Here is a 26,662-nt window from a genome sequence, read left to right on the forward strand (position 1 = left end):
TTGTTAATCAGATTAGTCTGCCTTTTATGAAACTGTGGTACCATCTGGTACAGCTAAAATTGAAAAGGAATACTTGAGCTGAAACCTGCAGAAGAGATTGTTCAACTGCTTTCATTTGAAGCCAATTTAATTGACCAACAATGACTGAACAATTTCAGTAATGTGGTGTCACTGTGAGAAGCTTGTTTTAACAGAATGCTGCTAATTGCAATTTTGATCAATGTGTTGGAATTGATTGAAAGGGAATTGTAATTGGGAATTGATTTTAAAATGGAATTGGAACTGAAAAACACAAATTGGCCGCAACCCTGTGTGGAGTGAATTAGATTATTCAAATAATTACACATCTTTGCAAAGGTGTTTAAGAAGGGCTGCTTCAAAAAGCACATGGTCTCTTTTTCAGTCTGCCGTTGCCTCTCCTCTTCATCTGAACCTTTAACTGGGCCCACAAGGTTCTGCTTTCAGCCCTTTGTGTTCAATTCTCTGGACTATTTATACAAGTTTGGAGCTGTCTTCCAGTCTGTCTTTAGCTCTCCAGACCACCTACATAAGTTTGTTCATCATCTTTGCCTTCATCTTCATCTATGAGACCCAGTAGATCACCGCCTGCCTTTCATGCCTTTGTCTAGTCCATATCCCTGTCTTCAAATCTTCTAGTCCATATCAAGCCAGTCTGTCTTCAAATCTTCTAGTTCATATCAAGCCTTTGTCTTCAAATCTTCTAGTCCATATCAAGCCAGTCTGTCTTCAAATCTTCTAGTCTATATCAAGCCAGTCTGTCTTCAAATCTTCTAGTCCATATCAAGCCTTTGTCTTCATATCTTCTAGTCCATATCAAGCCTTAGTCTTCAAATATTCTAGTCCATATCAAGCCTTTGTCTTCAAATCTTCTAGTCCATATCAAGCCAGCCTGTGTTCTTGAAAGCTATGTGACAACCGCAGGACTTCTTTGCTACAAGCAAGCTAGAACCTCAGAAATCTGACAAACTTTAAAACAGTAAGCTAGAGTTACAATAGCCCTTCTGTTTATGCAGCTTTACTGGACTCTATGCTCAAAATACACTATGTTAAATCACTGAATACTAGTCTGAGTTAATTCAGATCCTAGTTAACAAATTGATTACTGATCCATTTCCTGAATCTACCGATCCTCACTTGATTGAACTCAATATGGATTTGAGTCAATAATGATCAATATTACTTTGAATCTTTCAAGAATCAATGTTTTATTTATAGCAGAAAACCCTTTGATAAATGTATTTAAAGTACTTAAAAATGTACTTGCCATTAAGCATATCATCAAAATTCTTACAATTCTTACAAGACCATTTCTGCACCTGCAGTGGCATCACATAAACTCAAAGTATTTCAGGGGCATACCAAACACCTACTTTTCTAAGTAGGCCAATCATTTCAGTTGGCATCTGTAATTCTTTGAATCTTGTTGCACAAAGGAACACATCCAGTCCATAAGAAATGTCAGATTTTATTTCTTCATTTAGCTATCTTTACTTAAAAAGGAAACATATTTGATTTTATTGGTGTGTGCTGTTAAAATGACTGATGTGTGATGGACAGAGTGGGCGAGAGCACCCTGACATGTGCTTCTGCTTTGACACAGATGGGAGACCCAAGCTGCTTGTGAGAGGCTGTGATTTAAGAGAATGCGGAGGTGTTGAGAGTTAATACTCAAAGTCAATACAATGTGCTAAATGTAACCCCCACTCTGACTCATTTCACCCATCTATAAATATTGCCAATCAGTTTGTTCTGGATATCTGAAAATTGATCAAGCCTATGGAAATTAAAATTTGGGTCATTCCATGCCAACTCAACCTGTGCCGTTACCCGTCCGTCTCAGATTTTCCTAGAAAAATTCACCTCGGGATTTTCAGACATGCCGAGTTCAGAAATGATGGCCATTATTTTTTTTAAAATGTCACCTTCGACCTGTGACCTTGCAAAGGTCAAACTAAAGTGAGAAAGGGACCTTGAACAGAAAAATCACCCTGGGTGCAATTTAGATGCTGCCATCATGTGTAGCACCTCGTTCTTCTGTATTAAACTGGGCTTTTCAGAAAAAAATACTAGGAGCACCCCACTCGCTTCTGGCAAATTGCAAGATGAGGGGTAACTGACACGTTTTATTCGAACTTCAGCCTAATCCTTTACCCTGTAGGGGATGTGGGTCCTAAAATGAAGTATTGCTGTATTGCTGTCATTAAACCACCTTGAAATTCGAAATTCTGCAATTTTTTTTAACAAGTTTAGGCTGTAATAACTTCCATGGGGGGACAAAGATATGTTTGGATAGATGTTGATGAGATCCACAAGCATTAAGCAAAATATGTTGGTATCCAGGGATTTGGGATCTTTGGCAAATTTTGAAGTTGCATGTGTCATGCATTCGAGCATTGCTTACGGCCATTTTGTTGAGGCTAAAGTGCCACATAGTTCTACCCAAACTGGCTATTTCTTCAATTGTGCATTCTCCGAGGATTGATCTAGAGGACAAAGTAACAATGCAGGCTTCTAATGGCACTAGCTTGGAGTTGAGGGGTTATGAACTTGAATATGGGACTTGGGACTTCTCTGTTAGGATAACACATTTGAAACTGCCAAAACCTTACTTAGTTGGATTTTAATAACCAAAAAGTGAAGTAAAGGTGTTTTTATAAGTTGTGGTGCCGACCTAGGGGGATAATTGATTGACTGACCAACCACCTGTGAAAAAGCCATTTGGTACATTCTCATGCTAGCCAATCATTCAATTTCAGGCTGAAAGTCTTTGGTTTAGGAGGTCTTCGATGACAGAGACAGGTGTATTTAAATGGTGCTGTAAACAGGGAAGAATTTTTTTTTTAAAGAAAAACAGTGAATTTAGTTTTTAAAACCCAACCAAGTAAGGTTTTGGTAGTTTCAAATGTGTCATTGTAACAAAAAAGTCCCAAGTCCCATGCAAGTTCATAACCCCTCAGCTCCAAGCTAGTGCCAGTGGAAGCACATGCTGTTACTTTTTCCTCTAGATCAATCCTCAGAGAATGCAAAGTTAAAGAAATAGCCAGTTTGGATAGAACTATGTGGCACTTTAGCCTTACCAAAGTGGCCGTAAGCAATGCTTGAATGCATGACAAATGCAACTCCAAAAATCTACCAAAAATCCAAAATCCCCGGATAGCATAATATTTTGTTTGATGCTTGTAGATCTCATCAACATCTATCCAAACATATCCCCCCCACGCAAGTTATTACAGCATAAACTTGGTACAAATAGTAAAAATTAAAATTGCAAAGGGGATTTAATGACCAGTGGTGGGACCAAGTTTCTCACAAATTCAAGCTTATCTCTATAAGCCTACCAGTTAAAAATATCCATACGAATTGCAGTACCACCATTCTGGTGTAAAAGCTATGTGTGTTAAATGACATATGACAGGAACCTTCCAGTGCCCATGTTTCTTTTCTTTCAAATACTGTACTGTGTCTATTAAAACTCACATGGCAAATCATGTAATGTGCTCTCACAAAGCATTCCCCTCATAGATTTATTAATAGCTTTATTACAACAATCTGTCACTGTGCATGTTTTGTACCCCACATCGTTACAAAGGCGGATGCAAATTTTCCATCAATCTAAACATGCTGTTCAGAAGTTATAAGAGAAACAAAATTTCACAGAAACAAACTCCCAAACAAGCACTAGAAGTGCACTCCTGTTCCAGCTGATGCATGTGCAGGATGCACATTACAGCTGAAAAGATCTTAAACCAAAAAAACAGTGGCAGAACATTACTAGACAGTGGATTCTCTAAGGAATCATTCAGATATGAAAAACTATGCTCATTACTGCCAGGATCCTTAGTACAACCTTGATCCCAACATAGACTTCAGACATGCAGTAGCAGCAGCAGAAGTTTCCAATTATTGTATTATATTTTTATGATATATGCATGTGCAATTTGCAGTAAAACATATTTTTAGCGTTGGAACAGCATATTAATATTCTGTAATTGTCTGTCCCAGTTCCCTTGATTATTAGAACTAGGAACAGTGTTTTCCGGAAATGGATGCACAACCATCAAGTATTGAACATGTCAGATGTACGATTTGAATACAAACATGGAATATAACTTCAGGATTTCAGTTAAAAAAAAAAAATCTGAATTCAGACTTCTGAAAAGTAATGGCTAGATAATCTGGAACAAGTCTGCATGTTTCAAGAAGCATTTTTTATTACCCAAAAGGGCTCAAGTCAAAATTGCATGGTGAAACGAACAGTCAGTAAACATATTCTTTACATAGATCCTATGCATGCAAAGTTGTGCTTAACTTTCCAGCAGCCACTCTACTATACATTTAAATAATACCTCAAAAGAGCATGCCAGAGTATTATACATGTAGCTGGGAACATAAATAAATAAATACATGTAAAAATAAGCTAGTTTTCTTAATTATGGTGAGTTTCAATTGGACTTAGTTGTTCTGAAGATCATTTAATAATGTCTAAAAACCTTTACTGATCTTTCAATATACCAACTCATTAAGAAATTAGCTTAAAAAAACATTAAAAAAAAAAAACCTACCAAAAAGGGTTTAGAGAAAGTAATCACAGCTGATTGTTTGTTCTGCTTTACATGCTGTAGGCTATCCACAAGTTACATATCCCCCAAAGCTGTTTTTGCCAACGACACTAGTATGGAACCACTTGAGACCAGGAAAGAGTTAAAGGCACTGTCAATATGTGCTTCTCTGACAGCGTGCTTTATAGGTATCACCTCCAATAATGAATAATGTCTGGATGCAGTGACTGTGATGAAGTGAAGAGCTCTACAGCTCCTGAAACTGGAGAGAAAACATCCCTCTATTAGCACAGTCAATGCTCTCCGTGTCTACATAGATCAATTCCTAACGGTGCTCACCGGACTGGATAATGTGCCCCAGGCTCCACAGACGTACTGAACGAGACTGGAGTTTGACAAGAGAAGAAAACAAATGTCTGAATCACAAACAGCAGCAACAAATAATGAAAGTATCATTACATGCACTTTAACCTTGTCAGTATTAAATACAGTGCCTATAGATTGTGACAATGGAGAGGTTAGACAATGGATTCGTACTGAAGCATATCACTAGATACTTTGTGGCCCAAACACAGAACTGCAACTGGAAAGACAGGATAGAAAACCTAATGAGATGCGTGCACTGTGTATTCTCATGGTTCACTCTGTAGACCTCCACAAGTTCCAACAGCCTTGATAAATCACCTTAACAACAATCACAACAGTGTCGTGGAACAACATTTCAAATGCAATGGTTCTATACTAAGGGAAGAACAGGGGCAGCTACCTACAATAGTAGAATGATGCAGTCGTTCTAATACAGCAACTTAACAACTGACTGATAACAACACTGATTCAAATGCATTTTTTGTTTACAGTACAAGGGGATGGATAATCATGTTGTACATATAACTTTATGCAACGTTGAAAGGAAATTGAATTGAGATATTTTGAATGCAGCACAAAAGAGAGGGAGGGGGGAGTATTACTATAGTTCCAATGATGAGGTTTGATCTTTGAGGAGTGCCCCAATTACAGTGACAAGCAGACTCAGGGACAATCATTGAAAAGCCTGTTAATTGTGTAACAGTTTCTTTCACTGAGCAGCTGCATTTCATACAATGGTTCAGATTTAAAAGATTAGAGAAATTAAGGATTGGAGTAAAATCCAATTATAAGATACAATATGTGGGTTGCCTCCTTATGAACATAACACTGCATTTTGGCTCCTTAGCTTTTGTAATTATGTTTAAAATATTTAATATAACTGAAAAAGACATGCAATTAGACTGTGACATTTGAAAGAGAAAAGAGGAGAAGAGGGTGTGATTATCAGAGCTATCCTCCAGAGGTAATACACAAAAAAGAAACTCTTATGACAACCTGCTGCACTTTTAGAAGAGCTGTTATGTAATAAAACAAGTCTGTGTCATGAAGACAAACAACAACAACAACATGTTAACAAAGTAACCTTGCGGCATGCTGAATAAAGACTGTGCTAAATGAAAAGGTGAAGGCAGGTACTCAAACAAATAAATACATAAATAAATCACACTAAATCATATTTATAAAATATGCAGCTCATAATAAAATGCAATATGCTTGGCTCCCAAGGCCTGCAGAATTCACATGAGGGTAGAAGATCATTTGAAATGTTAGAACTGTTTGACAATTGCTTTTTCATTAATAACAAAAGTCTGTGGTTTGGTAGGGCATGCCAGAGATTTCAATGAATGTTTCTATTTCTTTCAAAAATCTGCATATAAAAAGGACGCTGTCAGCAACCGATAGAGGAAAGTTACTATGCGTGACTGTCAACCAGTACTGGTACATGTTACACTAGCCTAAAGCACGTCATGAGAAACAAAATGATGCAACTCTGCTGGAGTGAGTGTGGACATATACATCATATATAAAATGTAAAACATAATGGAGAAGAAACATCATATAGGCCTATTCAATTTGAGCAAAGATCCTGTTAAACCATGAATCTGGTTTAAGAGTGTCCATTTTGACTGTAAGTAAGGCTTGAAGTTTTCGAGTTTTATTTTTGATCGCATGAAATCCCTTTAAAGTTATTTTGAGCTGATTCTGTTTCCTAACTAAACTCAGAAAAAGCTGTTAATTACAAAACCATGTCACTTGTTTTTACCTTCATATCGTGACTGAGTCTGTTTTGCTTAATTTGTATTTCAAGCAGACGTAACAAATTACATTAATTGCTCCTCGCTGCTCCTAATTGCATTTCATTCTTGCAGTCCCCTAGTTTATCGTGTGCTCTTGTTATTTTCACTTCTTTAACAGAGTTGTTCTGACAGATTTTCTTTTCAGCATAAAATACCCAGTATGGAGTGTACAGTGATAGCATGTGCATTATTTAAAATCTCCTCGATTTGTAGCAAAGAAGAAAAATCATCTTAAACCCAAAGTTTAATTAGTAGTTTTCTCTTTATCAGGAAGCAGAGACAGCCTAACAACGACCAATTTAAAGGGAGGTCGAGATTTGGAAAACATAAACCGAAAAGTTGAAGCCCTAGCTATAAGCCATTGGAGGATACCAGCTTCTACTGCACCTACAGAAGGGTACATTATTACCATGAGTGACAGTGGCCAATGATCATTTTGACAAACTCCTGGACAAAAGCAATGTTTTGGCCGGGGGTCTGGGTCTGCCGCTCTAACGTTGTAGATGCTCTCAAACATTTTGGACCACTTTCAGAAACATGAACTTGTAGAAAAAGAAATTCAGAAATTACTTCACTTACAACTTGTTCTTTTACCAGATGGATCAACCTGATAAATCACACATGAGGCTAGTTAACAAAGCTTTTGAAATGCAGTGCTTTCTCCAGGACTTACTGATTAAGGGTCAATTTGGCTCCCTACCAAATAAGGGGACATTTTCTTTAGTGTTCAATATGTTTTATTAATTAGAATTCAACACAACCACAGTATTGTTATACAAGCCAAAAGAGTTTACCGACCTCTGAAGAACAAAAAAAAATGTAAAAAAAGAAAGTTTTCATTAGTATTCAGTCAGTAAGCCTGACGCCTTTTGAAATTGCCTTGATAAAAACAAAAACTGGTAGAAACAAGGGGTCCCTAGATTACACAAGTCACCTTTTTTGAGCTCTTGTGCAGAAGATCCTTCTTTCCTTTTCATTTCTGAGCTTTGCTCAGGCCATCTCATAAAGAAACTCCTCCCAGTGATGTCACTCAACTCCAAGACAAGGAGGGGATTCAGTCTGTCACTTGGAAGTCTATTCCTGAGGGCATCTTCGGCCCTGAAGCCCCTTTCCAACAGACATAATTTTTTTTTTTTAAACACATATACAGTCTAACTTCACTATAACGAACCCTTCTTATAACGAACCCCCTTTTTTAACGATCCATGTAGCAAGAACTGTTTTTTTTTTTCAATGGACATTAGCCCTATTACAACAATCACTTTTACAAAATCTACCTGGATAAAACAGACACTGAATTTTCTCCAGTGTGAATGTATTATTCTCTCAGTGAAAACAAAGACATTGGTAGGCTAATTCGAAGACAAGGCAGATTCATAACGTACTGTAGTGCGACACGTGACATATGCAACCATGGCAACAGGCGTGAGGAGGTAAGAAGACTGAAACATGAAGCAATCAATGCTGGATATGTTTTTCAAGAGAAAGGGCTCTTAATTGCTGTATTCCGTGTCTAAGTGTACTTACCGTTTCTTTACTGTTTCCTTTTAAATATACAGTTTAAATGCTGATCAATGTGTGTTTATCTTTTTATATGCTCCAAAAGAATAAAAAATAATTAATGACCACGCAATCTGTATTAGAATATAAGAAGAACATAAGAAAGTTAACAAACGAGAGGAGGCCATTTGGCCCATCATGCTCGTTTGGTTGTTAGTAGCTTATTGATCCCAGAATCTCATCAAGCAGCTTCTTGAAGGATCCCAGGGTGTCAGCTTCAACAACATTTCTGGGGAGTTGGTTCCAGACCCTCACAATTTTCTGTGTAAAAAAGTGCCTCTTATTTTCTGTTCTGAATGTCCCTTTATCTAATCTCCATTTGTGACCCCTGGTCCTTGTTTCTTTTTTCAGGTTGAAAAAATCCCCTGGGTCAACATTGTCAATACCTTAGAATTTTGAACGCTTTAATCTTTTTACTATATATCCAAGCAATGAGTTGTCCTTTTTTATAGCTTCCCCACATTGTCTAGATGAAGACATTTCTGAGTCAACATAAATTCATTGATCTTTTTCATAGATTCCTTCTTCAGTTTCAGTATCTCCCATATGGTATTTATAATGGACATTTTTTATTGCCTGCGTGCAGCACCATACACTTTTCTCTATTAAATGTCATTTGCCATATGTCAGCCCAGTGTTGAATCTTGAATGATTCATGATCATTTTGAATGACTTTTGCTGCTGCAACGGTGTTTGACACTCCTCCTATTTTTGTGTCGTCTACAAATGTAATAAGTTTGCTTACTATACCAGAATCTAAGTCATTTCTGTGAACGTTATTAGAAAAATTTAAAAAAATAAATCAATAAACTGTCAAGCATCATAGCCTGAAAAATAACATATAGGCATATTGACATACATTATTTAAATAATTTACAATAGCATATGTTTTTGTAGAACTTGTAGAACATAAGAAAGTAAACACAGTTTTTTTTTTCTTTTTTTTTTTTTTATAAATGAAGGTGCTGGCACTTTAACGGTAAGTATACACTTCAAACTAAACAACAAATACAGCACGCATTTCTCCCATTCTCATGCTCTGTAACACAGTATCTTACTGCTGCTCTCTCTCCAGTCAAAAACAAACTGCCACTTAACACTTCAGGCATAACTAATCAGGCAGGCACGGCTTTGTTTTGGTCTAGCAAACAGATATGTTTACAGTATGTTTTACTGAGTTTCATTTCCTGGTGGAGCATTTTACTCACTGTGGTGTTGGCGTCTTCAGAACAGCATTTTGTTCCAAGGTAGATCAGTTTTAACACCTGCCGTCTACAGATGGAAAAATTTCACCCATGCATTATGATTCACAGAACCTGAGGACTTACAATATGAAAACAAATCTTAGATAACCATCTTAGATTATTGGAGTGCACATATACATTTCTACGTGTGAATGCTTTAAATGCTTTGCAAACTGCTGTGCAAACAAATTAAATATATATATATATATATATATATATATATATATATATATATATATATATATATATATATATATATATATATATATATATATATATATATATTAATGAGTAGATAACTTGGATAACGGCACTACAAATGTGTTCAGGAACAGTTTATAAAATCCGGGGTGCCTCGTCCTGGGATACAGATAATTTGAAGTTTCCTCCAGTGAGAATTCCCATCGAAGGAGAAATAAAGACAGCAACTCTCATTTCATTTAAGTCCAAAGCCCAAAGGAATTCTCAATAAAAGCAAAAGTCTTTATTTGAACATATTAAAAACCACAGTTAACACAACAACGGCTTCTGCATTTCGACCTGTAGGTCTTCCTCAGAGCATAATAGAGACTCTAGCCGCTGTACTTTATGCACCCAGGGCAGGTCAAACATCAGAAAAAAATCACAAATTGTTGCGTTCCCTCCTGTGATTTCAATTGCGCAATGTGTGATGCCCACCCGTAAAGATTTTTTTGTGATGCGACTTCCTCCATTGAGATGGGACGGTCGCATCAGGCAATGTGTTCCAGGCTTTACTTGCAGCCAGGGCCGGCCTTAGGCTGTACAGGGCCCAAGGCAGTGATGATTAAGTGTGGGGTCCACAAAATGAAATGAATGCTACAGTAGTAACCGTGTCTCAAACTTAGTATATAGGTGAATCATGTAATCATATGCACCTACATATAGTAATGTTAAGATATGGTAAATAATATTAATGATACTAAAATGTTAATGAACACTTCTTTCAGTTTGTTTGTTCATTTCATACCAAGTATCAAAATAAACTTATCACTATTATAACACACTTATTTTCGGGAAAAAAAAAAGTATATAAATGGTGGACATTGACAAAATGTTTTTGGTTCTTTTTAATCATTCATTCTTGGCCATGACACGCCTGAGTGACTATGACTGAAGCATATGCACTTAATCACCTAATTAGTAAGACAGTTGATTGGACACTGGATATGGAGTGATTTCAGCTATTGAATTGCAAGCTTGAATAAAAGCGATAAAGAAAATCACAGAGAAAAAAACAATATGCCACGTCTGTCAAGAGAGCAGTGCCTTCGTGCGATCGGCATGTTGGAGGCTGGACTAGGGCAGCGTACTGTGGCTCACCGTCTTGGGTGCTCACAGCCAGCAATTTCAAACCTGGCGAGATGGTATAACCAGACACTCTGTCAATGACAGGCCACGAACTGGGAGACCAAGAGTCTCAACACCTGCCCAAGATCGACAGATCATTTTGCAGCATCTTCGTGATGTCAATTGTTAATAAGCACAATAAAAAGTCACTGTACCTACTCCAAAACAGAGTTTGTAATGTTTCGATCACATCTAGTGAATTTTATCCAAATATAAGTGATAAGTTCCTTTTGATGCTATCTCTCTCTCTCTCTCTCTCTCTCTCTCTCTCTCTCTCTCTCTCTCTCTCTCTCTCTCTCTCTATATGAGAGAGATATAGTATAGATATCTATATATATATATATATATATATAGATATATATATATAATATAAATTTACAATTCATGGCAGTGACGCAGTGAGCATTCCAGTCTACTTCAAACATATCATACATGTTTTTCTAAAATGATCATGCCCCAATAGGCCTATTGAAAAATACTTTAATGGGTTCTGACAGGTCGGCAGTGAGAATAACCAGGCATAAATAATAAGAACAAATGTCACTTTTAACAATTTTTTTTTTCAAGTGAACCCCTGGGCATTATCAAATTGTTTTTTTCACAACATTAAAGACATTTTCCGAGCTTTAGCAGCAGCAAAGTCCTTCATCAAATCTGAGTATTCCAAATTCTTGGCAACTTCGCTCACAAATTTGACAATTTTTTGACCCTTCACTGGATACCTGCGGGGGCCAACATGATGAGCTGCAGCTACAGCTTCAGGGTTGCAAACCTACTGGTGCTAAATTATCAATCTCTCCCCCCTCACCAATAAGTTTTAGTGTTTTGTGTTACAGTAAATATTTTAAACAGATCACAAATTTGTAAATCACACCCTGTGGCAAAGTGCCCCGCCTGGGCTATTTATTTGTGTATATGCTACGGGTAGTGTGTTAATGTTGGTGTATAGTCATTGGTCCAGCAATATAAATGGGTCTATGTAAAACGAGTGTTTAAAATGTATATTTGTATTTAGGCACGAGGATTGCACAGAACTTCACGTGCAGGTAAAATGTAATAATATGTGAGCACGGGAAATTGCACTTTTATTAATTCACGTGCAGTTGTACCGAGACTCCAATTGAATGATTGATTAGCAATTGAGTCTCAGTACAGCTGCATAAAAGCAACATGCTTTCACTCACTCAGGGTTGTGTGTTCGGTGACTGGAGAACGGGATTGGAGATGGAGGTAATAATAATCAAAGTAAATAATAGCAGCTCACCATGTTTGTCTGTTTGTCCTGTGTTTGTTAGTGTCTGTTTCATGTAGTGTTAATCCGTTTTGTTTGTCTGTTTTCAAAATTCAATCTCTGTCAGGAACAAAGCATTTTCAAATCTCGGATTCAGACCTTCCCAGTGCTAGGTTTACCTACAATTTGGTGACGTCCTTGACTCTGCTGTATATAAACTACTAAACACTGACCATGCAAGTTGCAGTTTTATCCCATTTTAATTATTCTTTTTAATACATCTCAGCATTTTATCTGCTGCTTGTAATTTAGCCTTCATTTCAGATATGAAATGTATGAGACTATAAGTACTGTTTAGTCACCATTAAAATCATGAAATATTAAAACTGCTTGTGGGGGTTGCAATAAAGCAGGGCCTTGATAAATTTGAAAGAATAAAAATGCTCAATTAAAAGCTAGGTAAAATATAATAAAAATTACTTAATTATTTAAATAGTCCAATGTGAATAATAACACCTATTTATTCAAGAAAAAAAGCTAGGGCTTGACTTCCAGCAGCCACTCTACTATAAATTTACATAATATCCTAAAGATAATTTGGGATTTGGTTTAAAGTTTGGTACTGGTATGGATTATAATTAGTTTTTTAATAAATCACTAAATAAGGTACAGCGTACAATTAAAGCTGGCTGCCAATCCACTGGAAAGCATTAAGTGTGGAATGGAGGAAACATCACAGCCAGGCATTACAGCGACCTGAACACTCACATTTTGGTTGGGACCGGAGAACATTAAACCTTGTGCACGTTATAATTAATAATTAAAATATCATAAAACTCTCCAAAAAAAAAACCTACAAAAATAAAAAGCTATATTAAATATCTAAACTGTGATCATTTTACATCAAAGGAACAATTAGGAGCATGTCTATGGCAATGCTCATATTCCTTAAAATTGACCTTTCATTTCCAGACTAATGTGGTTATCTTTGTTATCAGTTTGCATCTCATAAGAAAAGCAATAATGGCAGGGATAGGTGTAAGTATAGGCGCAGTGCAAATAATTGCAAATGGAAAATTCTAATTGCATTGCAGCCAGGCAATTATTTTGCACTGCGCCCTATGTAAGCTTAAGAGCAATGCAAATTACTCAACACGAACAAATGATGATCCACAATTATTATAACAAGGTTCTCAATGAGCACATCAGTCTATTTAGCAGCCGCACTTGCAGAGTTAGGAGTACAGAGAGCAGTAGGCACTGTATGACATTTGTGGAGCAAAAAAATACAAATATATATAAATATATGTATATGTCAGAGGAAGGGCAGCTAAGTCCTCTTAGCACACAGAAAAGAAAAGTTTTCTGTAAAGGAGAGTCCTTACGGCTGAGGTCATTTGGCACGTAACTGAGTTTATTGAAAAAGCCCCATCCAATATCAGCTATGCTAGTATCCTTAGGAAATGATATGTATTGTCTGCCCTTTTCAGCATGTCATCCAGAAATGTATCTAGCACTGGAAAAGGTGGATTGGGCTATCCCTAGTAATAGCGCAAGGAACACTTTCACATGTGCAGGGATGGTGGTCCCTAGATTGATGCTGGGATCCAGCTCACCCCTCAGTTGAGCTATTCGGTCTAGGATGACCTGCGGAGTGAGACGATAACGCTTCAGCACCACATCCTCCGGCTTCCCAAACAAAGTGATCCTGGGATTGAATAAGCAGGGTCGTCTTCATCTTGCCCTTCTCCTCCAAACATGTTCCTGACTCTCCTTAACAAGAGCCAAGTGTCGCCACATTAGGAGGTGCACCACAGCAGCCATCCTGAAGCCAATGGCAGGTTTCTGCAGGTGCGTGCTTTTATACAGCTCTTAGTTACTTGCTTCTACAATGGCATGAACCTTATAAAATGAGATGTAAAGTTTTTGGAGGGTCAGCAACTGCACAAGTGCAAGGCAAAATCCTTACATCACAATATAATGTTTGCGTCTGCTTAGTATCCAGATATCCAGATCCCAGATGAACACCATTCTTTATATACGATTAATTTTTGCAGCCACTAAAATCAGACTTTACAGCTGCTGAACACGATTTATGGGGGTTTTGTACCCATATATCACTTTGCACATATCCTTACATCTACCCCATAGCATACATTACTCTGGTTTAAAAATACAGTGGTGGTCATTCCCAAGATTTTAATTTAACAAAATGTTTGGAAAAGATTCTGCATTCCAACAGGAATAAAAAGATAACAATTCATTAATTGTTCTTTGAAATCTGAAAGTCAGTGAGAGAACATAAACAACATTTCTTAAAATGCGTTTCTTTATGAAGGATTCCAACAAAGAACATTTAAGCAATATAACCCACGTTGCACAACATTACCATGTTGGTTGACTAACAATTTTATTTTTGAAAAGCCAGACATTGTATCTCTTTTTAGCAATAGATCCCAAAGAGGGCTTTACCGTCTGATGGGCCTTGCCAAATGGTAAAGCCCTCCTAATGAGGGCTCTATTGCTATTAGAAAATGGCTGCATTAAAAAATAAAAAGAAAGTTTGTTTTTACCATGGTTTTATGCAGCACTAGTTTTGGTTGCTAATAAATACAAAAATTTTCCGCAACATATGATGACTAATGTGGTTTGCTCAGAATTCCATATGTTGTCTGGTAGCCTTCAGCTTGAGTGTAGGTTGTTTTATTTGTGAAAGATTCAGCATTTAAATTACCATCAGGTTCCAATAAAAATTTATTAGCAAAAGTGAAAAATATTAGTTTTTTTTTCCCAGTAATGAAAAATAGACGACATGTGTTAATGCTGATCGTGTTGTTTGTTTAGGGCTTGTGTTGAAAAAGTGTATTCAAAGTAGCATGCCTTCATTAGAGGAGGAAGCACATTATCTGTTATTATTATGATATGTTGTAAAAAGGTTGCTGAAAGTAATCAGTCTGTATCCAATTTCTACACTTTTTTTATCCAAACCGGAGACAAGCTGCTATTGCTCATGTGTTTAGTGTATTGTCGTTGACAGCAAACTACATTTGCTACACTAAATTTAAAGAGATAGATTGAAAATTTAAATAGATAGATTGATCATATAGTGGGGAGGAAGACTTAGTTCAGAGGGCGTGTAAAAAATATATAAATGAATACTGTGTTTACGTATTTTCTGGCAGATTGATTTGGAACAGAGATTAAACACAGTTTGAATGATACATTCAAGGGCCTTTACTTCATATGGACCAATCAGGTTAAAGGAAATCTGATCCATTTTCTAAATATATAGTGTAGGCCTGTAATGGACATTCCTGATTGGTGGATGAAGGTTCATAGGTTTTTATACACTTTTATACTGTATGTCACAACAGTGTGCTCTATTGACACAAGCATGCTCATAAATGCACTTAGAATCACTGTATGTGGACAATGTACTGAAACAGACTTTGTATTAGTTCCATCTGTGTAGCTGGCAGCCAAGCACATCCATTACCTTCTAATTAATTGGATTAGCCTGGATGAGGCACTTTGGTACTAATAAGCAAGTTCAAAAAAGAAAAAAAAGGTGTTGTGTCTCATTAAGAAGACTTTGTGTTTGAGATGTGGTCGGGCTTGCCATCAGTGCCACATGCTGAACAGTGTATAATGAACAGCTGCTGAAATGAGGGATGTCATTATAATAGGCTAAGCAGGACAGTTAGTCACTAATAAGATGCTAAGTCATATAAGCATGACTGATGGTACAGTGTCACAGAACAATGAACTCCAAAGTGTGTAACTAGAATATTTCAATAAGTTCTTATATGCCAGCTGATTTTTTATTTTTTTTAATCATTGTATACAACTAATGGTTATATTACTGCTTGTTTATAATTTAGGATTATTAAATCATAGCTTTAGTACCATGGTGCATTTTCTGCATGAATCATATTAAAACTATGTTATCAGAAATTCTATTCTGCATGAAACTAAAATTATTTTCAGGTAAAGATGAAGACTGGATGCATATTATTTATTTTTTTTAAATATATTTTTGTTGAAATAACTGATTATTATTATTATTATTATTATTACATTTTTTTTTAAATGAGAAATCTGTTGCATTTGTCCCTCTTATTAAATGTGTCTAAAATAAAGAAGGAATGCTTAAGATAGCTGATATTAACATTCCCTTTAGCACAACACTTACCCTAGCCTCCTGCTTTTGTTATTTTAAGACGAAAATCCACAGAGTTGAGGATAGGAAGTTTCCATTTCAATATATAATCACATCTGCCAGGCTTGTATTTCTAGAAGAAACCAGAAAAGTAGTTTAAAAAACATACTGTGTATTGTGCAGCCATGACTTCCCATGTCTACAACACTTAATGAGCCTGTCACCTTTAAACAAGGGCTGTGGGCAAATCTTTAGAGAAACAAACCACTGTACTTCTCTCTCTTATTGGTAGCGTCTCTAAAGAAATCACAATATTGGGTATGCGTCTGTAATTTCACAGTAACTACTGTACATGGTTCGTTTTGATTGACTAACCTTTGTCAATTGTAATGAGATAAAACAGTCAGAAAGATGGGACATGACATTCAGTGGGTGCTATAGCAACACTCCAGGCTATCTGGAGGTAAAACACAACTCAGTCTGAAAATGCCCCAAGTGTTGAATTCAGCCTGCAACATAATCCAAGAGTTTGTGCCAAATGCTGATGCTGTCACTGAAAAATGAATTCCTGTTGAAGATCACTGAAGAACTATGATGATGCAGACGTTCTGTAAAGAGCTTTGAGACACCATGGTATGAAAGGCGCTATACAAATACAATAAATACATTAATAAAATCACTGTGCAGAGACAGAAGATATGGATGGTAGTCTATTAATCGTATTTGTTTCTTGTATGTTGGCAAACCTCAATGATGCTGTCGCTGCTGATGCTGTTGTGACTCAAGCTAATAGGGAACTTCAATAGGCTGTTTGAGGCTTTACAATCAGACAGTTAAACCTCTGGAAATTATACGGTGTCTCAGTCATTAATTGTAACTAGGGAGTTTTTGTTTTTAAATCATTTGTTAAAGTAGGCCAAGCCACAAATCAAATAGAGGCAATTTGGGTTTCTTTCAAACCGCATCAATTGCTATGCACTGCTTAGGTATTATTACAAGTTTCCAAGTATCAATAGGGTGGAAATGCAAAACCCCTTTCTTACAGCTCAGAAACAGCATGGAATGGATCTCCTTCAATAAGAACACTACCATTATCTGTTAGTCTTGCTTCCCGCTGTTTAGAAACAAATATATAGCATACCATATCAACGAGTACATTCACAACTTCATTCTTTCAAAAATAAGCTGACAATTTCTCTTGTGAAGCATAGTGTGAGCATACTGCTCTGATCCGTAGCAGCTGTATGTACACACACAAACCAGCTTACATAAATAAACAAGGACTTTGGCAACAGTAACCTCCTTAAAAATACCAAAGTGTGTAGAGGGCAGGAGATTGATGTGAATATTCCCATCACGTGACACAGGCATTAATCCTATTTTTGGGTTTCTGCACTTTGCTGATGGTAGGAGGTAGCAGATAAGAGCCATAGTAATGATGATCAGAAACTGGGAAATGCGACCAGGGAATGCCAATAAATTACTCAGGTTCCTGTTTGCTAGTCCCCAGATGGATTCATAAGAAAGCAATCTATACTGTTGTTACAAGATTCACTGTGATGATACCAAGAAAAAATAAAAAAGGATAATTTCAGCAATCCAAATCTGACATAAATTACAATTCAATATTGCTTCAATAAAAAATAAAAAAAGTCCATCTTTCTTTCCTACCACAGCAAACTGCTTTGTCTTGTATGTATCAATGTAGGTTTAATAGAGGCTAGCAAATAACAAAGCAAAAAGGAGAGATGCAGGGAGAGTTTGTGGAAGCACAAACTGGGCTGAAGGCTTTAATGCAGGACAAAGAAAACTAACTTTACAGATTTATAGCTGCAACCCATGTTCTTCCTGATCCTTCTGCATGCAAATGGACCAGTGTGCCCTTCTTTTGACCTTTTAAGGTCACTGTGTAAGCAGTTGTTTTCAGAGCTACCAATCAACATAAGAGAAGGTTAGGATCTCTGAAGGAGACATGTTTGTGAACAAAACCAAGCAGTCCTCTCTAAAATAATGACATGTTTGCCATTTGCATCAATCTGACGCCATGAAGAGGGACTGGCAGGGCAGAAAAGCCCTGTGTGTAAATAGGGGCAGGGCAAAACCTTGCTAATAACTGTGTTGTATTGTAGCGATTTGTCTTGATGTATAGTATGATTTAAATGTGTTATAGTGGGGGTATTTAAAAGAATGGGTTGCTGGTGAATGTATTGTTATGATAAATGTATTATATTATTATTTAAAATGCATTATTGTTTGGTTTGAATGTGGTCCTGCAGAGGCGATGGTAGCAGCTCATCTCAGTCAGACATCTCTTGAGACTGTGTGGTTGGCAGTGAATTAAGAGTGGCTGTCAACCACGCAGATATCCATATCTCAAGCAGAACGTGCCCCTCTCCAGATTGATTCATTTATTACTAATCTGGAGATGGTCACTTGTATAAAAACCATGGCTGGCTGATCGGGGTGCGTGTACACAGAGGAGGTATGTGGGAGAGAGTAACAGGAGAAAAATAAAGTAAAACAAAAGGAAAAGAAAACAATTGCTATTTGCTACGCGTGCAGGAAGCACAGTGACTGTTTGGGTGTCAGTGTTGTTTGAGTTGGAGATTATTATTTTTTTGGCTCTGTGAGCTGTGGTTTTTGCCTGCCTATTTTATTTATATTTGTCATTGAATAAACACGCGCAGCAGCGGTTTCATCTGCAGTACCTGTCTGCATACTGGTCTTGGAAAATTACGACTCAGCTGTCCTGCCACAGGGACATCGGGTCAAATCAATCAAAAATGATGACTGTACCCATTCTATATATTTTAATATCAGCCATTTCCGAGACCAGACGGAAAACTGAAACTGCAAATGTTAAAAGATACAAAAGTTCAACAAAGCAGACTGATTTTTTAGCATGGTATTGCACCCGATAAAATGTCACATTGAACTGCAAAAAGTAAAACAGCCAATCTGTGAACACAATACGTCACTGAAGAATTGAAGCCCCAGTCAGTCACTGAAACAACAAACTGCTGTTTGCACACAATGTCCTGCTAATTCATACAGACAGGATTTTTGAAGCGTTTCAGTATTTTGAAATTAGCATAATAAAACATTTTTAACAATTTGTGTAATAAAACTTTTCTGTGTCAATGGTTTAAAATCAGCATGACGAGCTTGGTTACAGCTGAACCCCACTTGGGACACTCCTGACATTTACTAAACACCAAGTAGCTGAGCAAGTGAAGAGGTCTGTAGAATAAAACAAATGGCTTTTACACTCCTTATACAATGCATGCCTCCTTAAAGACAGATAAAGGTTACAACTTCAAATGTGCTTGACAGAATCGCTTTATATAAGGATAGGGAATTATTTTTTTTCTCAGACAAAACATTTCATTGTCTCAGAATATTTAAAATATCAAAATTACCAAATCAAATTACACACCACAGCCTGCCATAACCTTTTTAATGTGCACAGTAAGAATGCAATGTTAAAGTGCAAACACACCAGAGTAAAGGAGCTTCTTATTAAATGTCACTCCCAGGAAAAATAAGCTACCGTAAAAAACGTTATATAAGTTGATTTATTGACTGACTGATTGTTACAGCCATGGTTATGGCTCACACAAACTTAACTGTCAACAACCTGATTTATTTATTTCAGGATATACAGCATTCAAGTCATGTTGGTGGGTAGAAACACAAATCCACTGTTCTAATTAAAAGTTTGAATTTCTTACTCTTAATACCCTTAGTCATTTTGAATGTTAAACGCAAGCTTTCAGACTCCTGACACCTCCTCTCAAACATCACAGCTATACTGCTTCACTTAGTGTTAACACAATAGCTTATGAAGTATAAAACATTTATTTTGAATGGAATTTTCTTTGAATAACTTTAATACATGCTGTAACTTATTCTATATGTCAGTGCAAACCAGTGGTACACTTGGAAAGTATGTGATTGGATATGTTTCTGATTAACAAAACAATGAATGTATTTGTACAGCTGGAAATTGAATGCAATTGTACTGCACTGTATGCAACACCAAAATGTTTTAAAAAACTAGTTATTAAACGACGCACTTTTTAGTTGATTTTTTTTTGTTTGTGTGTTTGTTTTTTTAATTGATGAAGCAGCACTGTTTAATACTTTTCTTTTAAATCTGAATTAATACAACGAATTTGTAAAAGACAATGCAGCGGGAACTATTGTCTAAGCGTGGTTTTGGAAAGAAATGCTCAGTAAAGCAAATAAGGTATGTTCTTGAACTTGTTTGGGTACTTGATGAGCTCAAATAAAATACCGGTAGTTTAATACAGATGTGATGTGCGAGGCATAACTTGATTTTATGCTCTGTTAATTATTACTTTTAAAAATTTTGAAAAACTAATAATTTCTAACAGTTTAACTAAAAACCAAACAACACTGTTAAATTATTAATGGAATAAAATGTTGCAAACAAGGGTTATTTTGAAACTAAACCTGTGTATCTTTATTTGTCAGTGTAGAGCATGTAGGAAACAAATAAATTGTAAAAAAAAAAAAAAAAGTATCTTAAAACACTGAAGTCTCAAAGGGGGGGGCGACTTTTGCGCCAGTGCGACATATAAAACGATTTTTAAGGTACCTATAAATGCAGGAAGCTCCGTTAGCAAACAGTACCCCAGTGTAAATGACTGCAGGCAACTCTAAAAAAAACATATGGGCCATCACCCCGTTAGTGCCTCTATATTTCACCATACCTTTGTTTATGCAGCGTTTCAGTATTACAATATCTATGGTCTGTGCGTGCATCAGTATACTAGACGAAAAATAAAAATTACAGTGACACCTGGCATCCTGCTGGTATGGGTTTCACGTTCTTGGAAACTGTAATAACCACAAACCTTTAAGGTCTGCATATGCAGTCCACCCACTCTGAAGATTAATTTATCTGACAGGCTGCTGTCAGGCACATTCTGACTGAGGGCCCAGGGGGGTGATTGAAAAACAAGGTAGGCTGGGTAAAGTTCTTTAGTGTGGGATGAGGTACCGTTTCACTTGCACTTGCTCACAATTTGAAAAATGTGTTCTACATCCCTGGATTCTTTATTAATTATTTATTTATTTTATTTATTGCATTTATATAGTGCTTTTTATACAGCAGAAAAAAATAAAATAAACCACAATACATTTGTATAGCATGTCACACATAAAAATGCCACAGTCAAGCCATTTAAAGACCAGTATACACATAATAATACAAAATCAGCCATTTTAAAGTTGCATTAAAACCCACTAAGATAAGAAAGCCATTTTATAAAAGTGTGGTTTTAGTCTTGACTTGAAAACTGTAACAGTCTCAGCTTCCCTGACAATCGAAGGCAGAGCATTTCATCATTTAGGAGCTCTACAAGAAAAAGCCCTTGCACCTCCCGTGCTGCTTTTGTTGACTCTAGGAATAACCAGCAGCCCCGCATTCTGTGATCTCAGAGAGCGGTTTGGAAGATACTAGATTTGCAGATAATTAGGTGCTAATCCATTCAGAGCCTTGTAAGTTAACAGCAACATCTTAAAATGGATTCTATACTGCACAGGGAGCCAGTGTAAAGAGGCCAAAACAGGGGTAATATGATCACTTTCCTTGGTTTTAGTCAGAATTCTAGCAGCATTATTCTAGTAACTGCCCTCATATGAGTCTCCTGATAGATCAGGATCAAAGATGACCCTCAAACTCTTTCCATGGAGAATCTGTTTGATGTTGGAATCATATGAATTAGTGCAGTGATGAACAGGACCTGCTTGAAATCACATAAAATCCACTCCCCTGGAAAACACTGCAACTGCAGAACAACTAATACAAGACATGGCACAGTACTGTACCTTCACCATCACTAATTCCAACAGCCATGACCATCCTTTTTATACACCTGTGGCTGGAGCCTAATTAATCATTCATTCAATTTACGGCTCCAGCCACATTCCCACACGTTTCTGCAGGGAGGAATTTAACTTAAACAAGCCATCTGTGTAATTTAAACTTGTCTTACATTTCAACAAAATACATAGCAACAGAAGTGCTATGTAACAGCTTTTTTAAACCATTCACTGCTGCAAGTAGTTCTTTTGAACCTTGACAAAGTCCATTATAGTCTTTTGTTTCAATGAGGCAAAATATTTTTGCTGGGCTTCACTAAGTAACTGCCTCAGGAGAACTCATTTTATAGAATCCTTCTGCTGTTCATACCAAGACATGAATCCTCACATCTGTAGCGCCTCCACAGGCTAGACTGATGCATGCGTGTGTGTGTGTGTGTGCACTGTGGGCATTAAATGTACATTGGCAATAATGTACTGTATTTCAGAGATAAAACTCGCCAGGGAGCCGAGAGTAATTGAAGTCGTGGATAAACGGGGTATAGATAAATTAGGTTCTACTGTCCAGTCATTAAAAAAATTAAATTGCGATTAATCTCGCAATTATAAATTTTAATTGCATATTTAATTGATACAATTGCTGCATCCATCTCGTTTGTTTTATTACTTATGTTAATAATAATAATAATAATAATAATAATAATAATAATAATAATATTATTATTATTATTATTATTATTATTATTATTATTATTATTTTTAAAAGTCTTATTACCTATAAGGCCTTACATGGTCTTGGACCTCCTCATCTTCAAGATCTGCTGAGCCCATATGTCCCTGGTTGTTCCCTGAGATCAGAAAATGCTAATCTGACAGTCCCTAAAATTAGTTTGAACTCTGTCAGAGCCAAGGTAATTAGTCTTTGGAACTTGCTCCCAATTCATATCAGGAATGATAGCACAACTGAATCTTTTAAATCCTTTTTGAAAACGTATTTGCTTGGGTCTGTTTATTTGTAGCTGGATTATATACAGTGCCAAGAAAAAGTTTATGAACCCCTTAGGATTTTCACATAGTTCACATATTTCAAACCTAAAATGTTATTTGATAATAGTAGATAAAGATAACCTGACTAAACAAATGACACAAAAACATGATACTTTTTCAACATTTATTTATCCACAAATTATTCAATATCCATGTGAACCTTTAGATTCAGGAACTGGTGGCACCCCCTTGAGCAGCAATGACTTCAACTAAGCGTTTCCTGTGACTGTTGGTCAGTCTCTCACATCAGTTTTGAGGCATTTTGGCCCATTCCTCCTTACAGAACTGCTTCAACTCAGTGACATTTGAAGGCTACCTTGCATGGACAGTTCGCTTCAGGTCCTGCCACAACATTTCGATGGGGTTTAGGTTTAGCTCTCTGGCGAACTTCAGACGGGCAGCAATGTTCTTTTTAGAGAGCAGTGGACTATCCTTCGATGAACACCATTCTTGTTCAGTCTTTTTCTGATAATTAAGTCATGAACACTCACATTAGTCAAGGCGAGAGTGGCCTGCATATCCTTGGATGTTACTCTGGGGTTCTTTGTGACTTCCTTGATGATTTTCCGGTTTGTTCTTGGAGAGATTTTGCTAGGACGACCGCTCCTGGGTAGAGTGACTGTGGTCTTGAACTTTCTCCATTTGTAGACTATCTGTCTGACAGTGGATTGTTGGAACCTCAAATCCTTAGAAATGGTTTTGTAACCCTTTCTAGACTGATGAGCATCAAAAACTGGTTTTCTGAGGTACTCAGAGATTACTTTTGATCGTGGCATGACATGTCTCCACACACCTGTATGGTGAAGACCAAACTCACAAAGTTTCTGATCTTTATATAGGATGGGGCCTCCCAAACTCAGCACTGAAGATCTACCTAATTATTTAAACATCTGATTATAATTATTCCCTTAATTGAGCTGATAAAACCAGGGGTTCATTTACTTTTTCACATACTATGAATCTTAATTACTCATTGTTTGTCTAATTCATACATCATTTTGTTTCAAAAGACATGGAATTGGTTAATATAAACCATATTGGATATTTAAGAAAAGACTGGTTTTGACTCAAGGTGGCTATCGTGGTAAAACAATGGAATCTCCATAATTTTCATTGGGGTTCACAAACTTTTTCTCGACACTGTATTAGACACAGGATTTTTTCTTTTGCAAAGCATCCTTGCATGAATAGCGCTATATAAGTGAAATTTGTACTGTATTATTATTATTATTATTATTATTATTATTATTATTATTATTATTATTATTATTATCATCACCGAAAAAACAACCCAGTATAAAAAAAACATGCTATCCTATTTCTGGATTAATATTGTTGCCCCTTTGTAGTTTTATATTTATTTACACAGAATTATACAGAAAATTCCAGCACTTGCTGTTAAATTGTTTGAACCAACTGGGAGTGACAGCATGGAGAAGTACATAGCAGTTAGAAGAAGTAAGAAGAATTAAATCTTGAATTGCTTTTATCAGAAAATACAGTAAACTGGGAAATTACTGCAGCTTAAATTCTAACAGCTGCGTGTCTTTCTGATCACAGGCTGAAGCTCAGAACAGCTGATTCAAATTGGTTGCCGTTCTGAGACTCATTTGGTCTCATATGAAGTAATGACTAAAGCTATGGTTTACAACTTTAGAAAGCCAAACTATGAAGGTATGACAGAGACTAACATAAGTAGATTGGAATAAAATAGAGAAAACATCCACAGAAAAAGGGTGGCTGTTTTTAAAACATGCAGCACTAGATGTGCAAAACAATTACATCCCAAAAGTAGAGAAATCAAAATCTAAAACAAAATGGCCAAACTGGTTTAATAGATCAATTAAAAATATATATTCAGAGAAAAAAGGCACTTTACAGAGCGTTTAATAGGGACCGAGAACAAAGTACACAGAAAGAGTACACAGAACTGCAAACACAAGTCAAAAAGGAAGTTAGAAAGGCCAAGAGAGAGATAGAAATGAGCATTGCTAAGGGGGTAAAACCAGTTCCGAGTGTTTTTCAATACTATAACAGCAAAAGAACATTCAAAGAGGAGGTCAAATGTCTAAGAGATGATAATTAAATGATTACTTTTCACAAGGAGGAAACAGACAACATGCCCCACATGTCGACCTGTTGCTAACCATTTTTAAATAACTTTAGCATAACCGAGGCAGAGGTGTTAAAGGGACTAGGAGCTCTTAAAATAAACAAATCCCCTGGGCCGGATGAGATACTCAAAGAAATGAAAGAAGTTATTTACAAACCGTTAACCAAGATCATGCAGCAGTCTCTTGACACAGGGGTTGTACCGACAGACTGGAGAATTGCAAACGTAATACCGATCCACAAAAAGGGAAACAAAACTGAACCAGGTAACTACAGACCAGTAAGCCTGACTTCTATTATATGCAAACTTATGGAAACTATAATAAGATCCAAAATGGAAAATTACCTATATGGAGACAGTCAGCATGGTTTTAGGAAAGTGAGATCGTGTCTAACTAACTTGCTTGACTTTTTTGAGGATGCAACATCGACAAAGGATAACTGCAAAGCATATGACATGGATTATTTAGATTTCCAGAAAGCATTTGACAAAGTCCTGCATAAAAGATTAATTCTCAAACTGAACGCAGTAGGGATTCAAGGAAATGCATGCACATGGATTAGGGAGTGGTTAACATGTAGAAAACAGAAAGCACTGATTAGAAGAGAAACCTCAGAATGGAGCGTGGTAAATAGTACTGTACCACAGGGATCAGTATTAGGTCCTCTGCTTTTCCTAATCTACATTAAATGACTTAGATTCTGGTACAGTAAGCAAACTTGCAGATGACACAAAAATAGTGGCAAACACCATTGCAGCAGCAAATGTCATTCAAAATGATATAGGCAGCATTCAGAACTAGGCAGACAAATGACATTTAATAGAAAAAAGTGTAAGGTACTGCATGCAGGCAATGAAAATATCCATTAGAAATACCATATGGGAGATACTGAAATTGAGGAAGGGATCTATGAAAAAGACCTTGGAGTTTATGTTGACTCAGAAATGTCTTTATCTACAGTAGACAATGTAGGGAAGCTATAAAAAAGGCCAACAAAATGCTTGGATGTACAGTAAAAAGTGTTGAATTTAAATCAAGGGAAGTAATGTTAAAACTTTACAATGCATTAGTAAGACCTCATCTAGAATATTGTGTCACCCGCTACAAAAAGGATATTGCTGCTCTAGAAAGAGTTCAAAGAGCGACACAAATTATTCCTGGTTTAAAAGGCATGTCATATGCAGACAGGCTAAAAGAATTGAATCTATTCAGTTGTGAAAAAAGACTATGCGGCAATCGGTTTCAAACATTCAAAATTCTAAAAGGTATTGACAGTGTCGATCCAAGGGAGTTTTTAGACGTGAAAAAAGAAACAAGGACCAGGGGTCACAAATGGAGAGTAGA

The 26,662-nt window shown here is 36.5% G+C and overlaps 1 long non-coding RNA gene across 3 annotated transcripts in view; it reads right to left on the reverse strand.

Moving 5' to 3' along the window:
* Positions 1-26,662, reverse strand: part of LOC121315443 — a 121,275-nt gene that overhangs the window by 19,665 nt on the left and 74,948 nt on the right. For all 3 annotated transcript variants that reach the window (XR_005950267.1, XR_005950269.1, XR_005950268.1), the window contains one exon: positions 16,341-16,440. This is a non-coding gene — a long non-coding RNA (uncharacterized LOC121315443). The remainder of the gene's footprint in view (positions 1-16,340; positions 16,441-26,662) is intronic.

This window comes from Polyodon spathula, chromosome 5, assembly GCF_017654505.1.
Source record: "Polyodon spathula isolate WHYD16114869_AA chromosome 5, ASM1765450v1, whole genome shotgun sequence".
NCBI lineage: Eukaryota > Metazoa > Chordata > Actinopteri > Acipenseriformes > Polyodontidae > Polyodon > Polyodon spathula.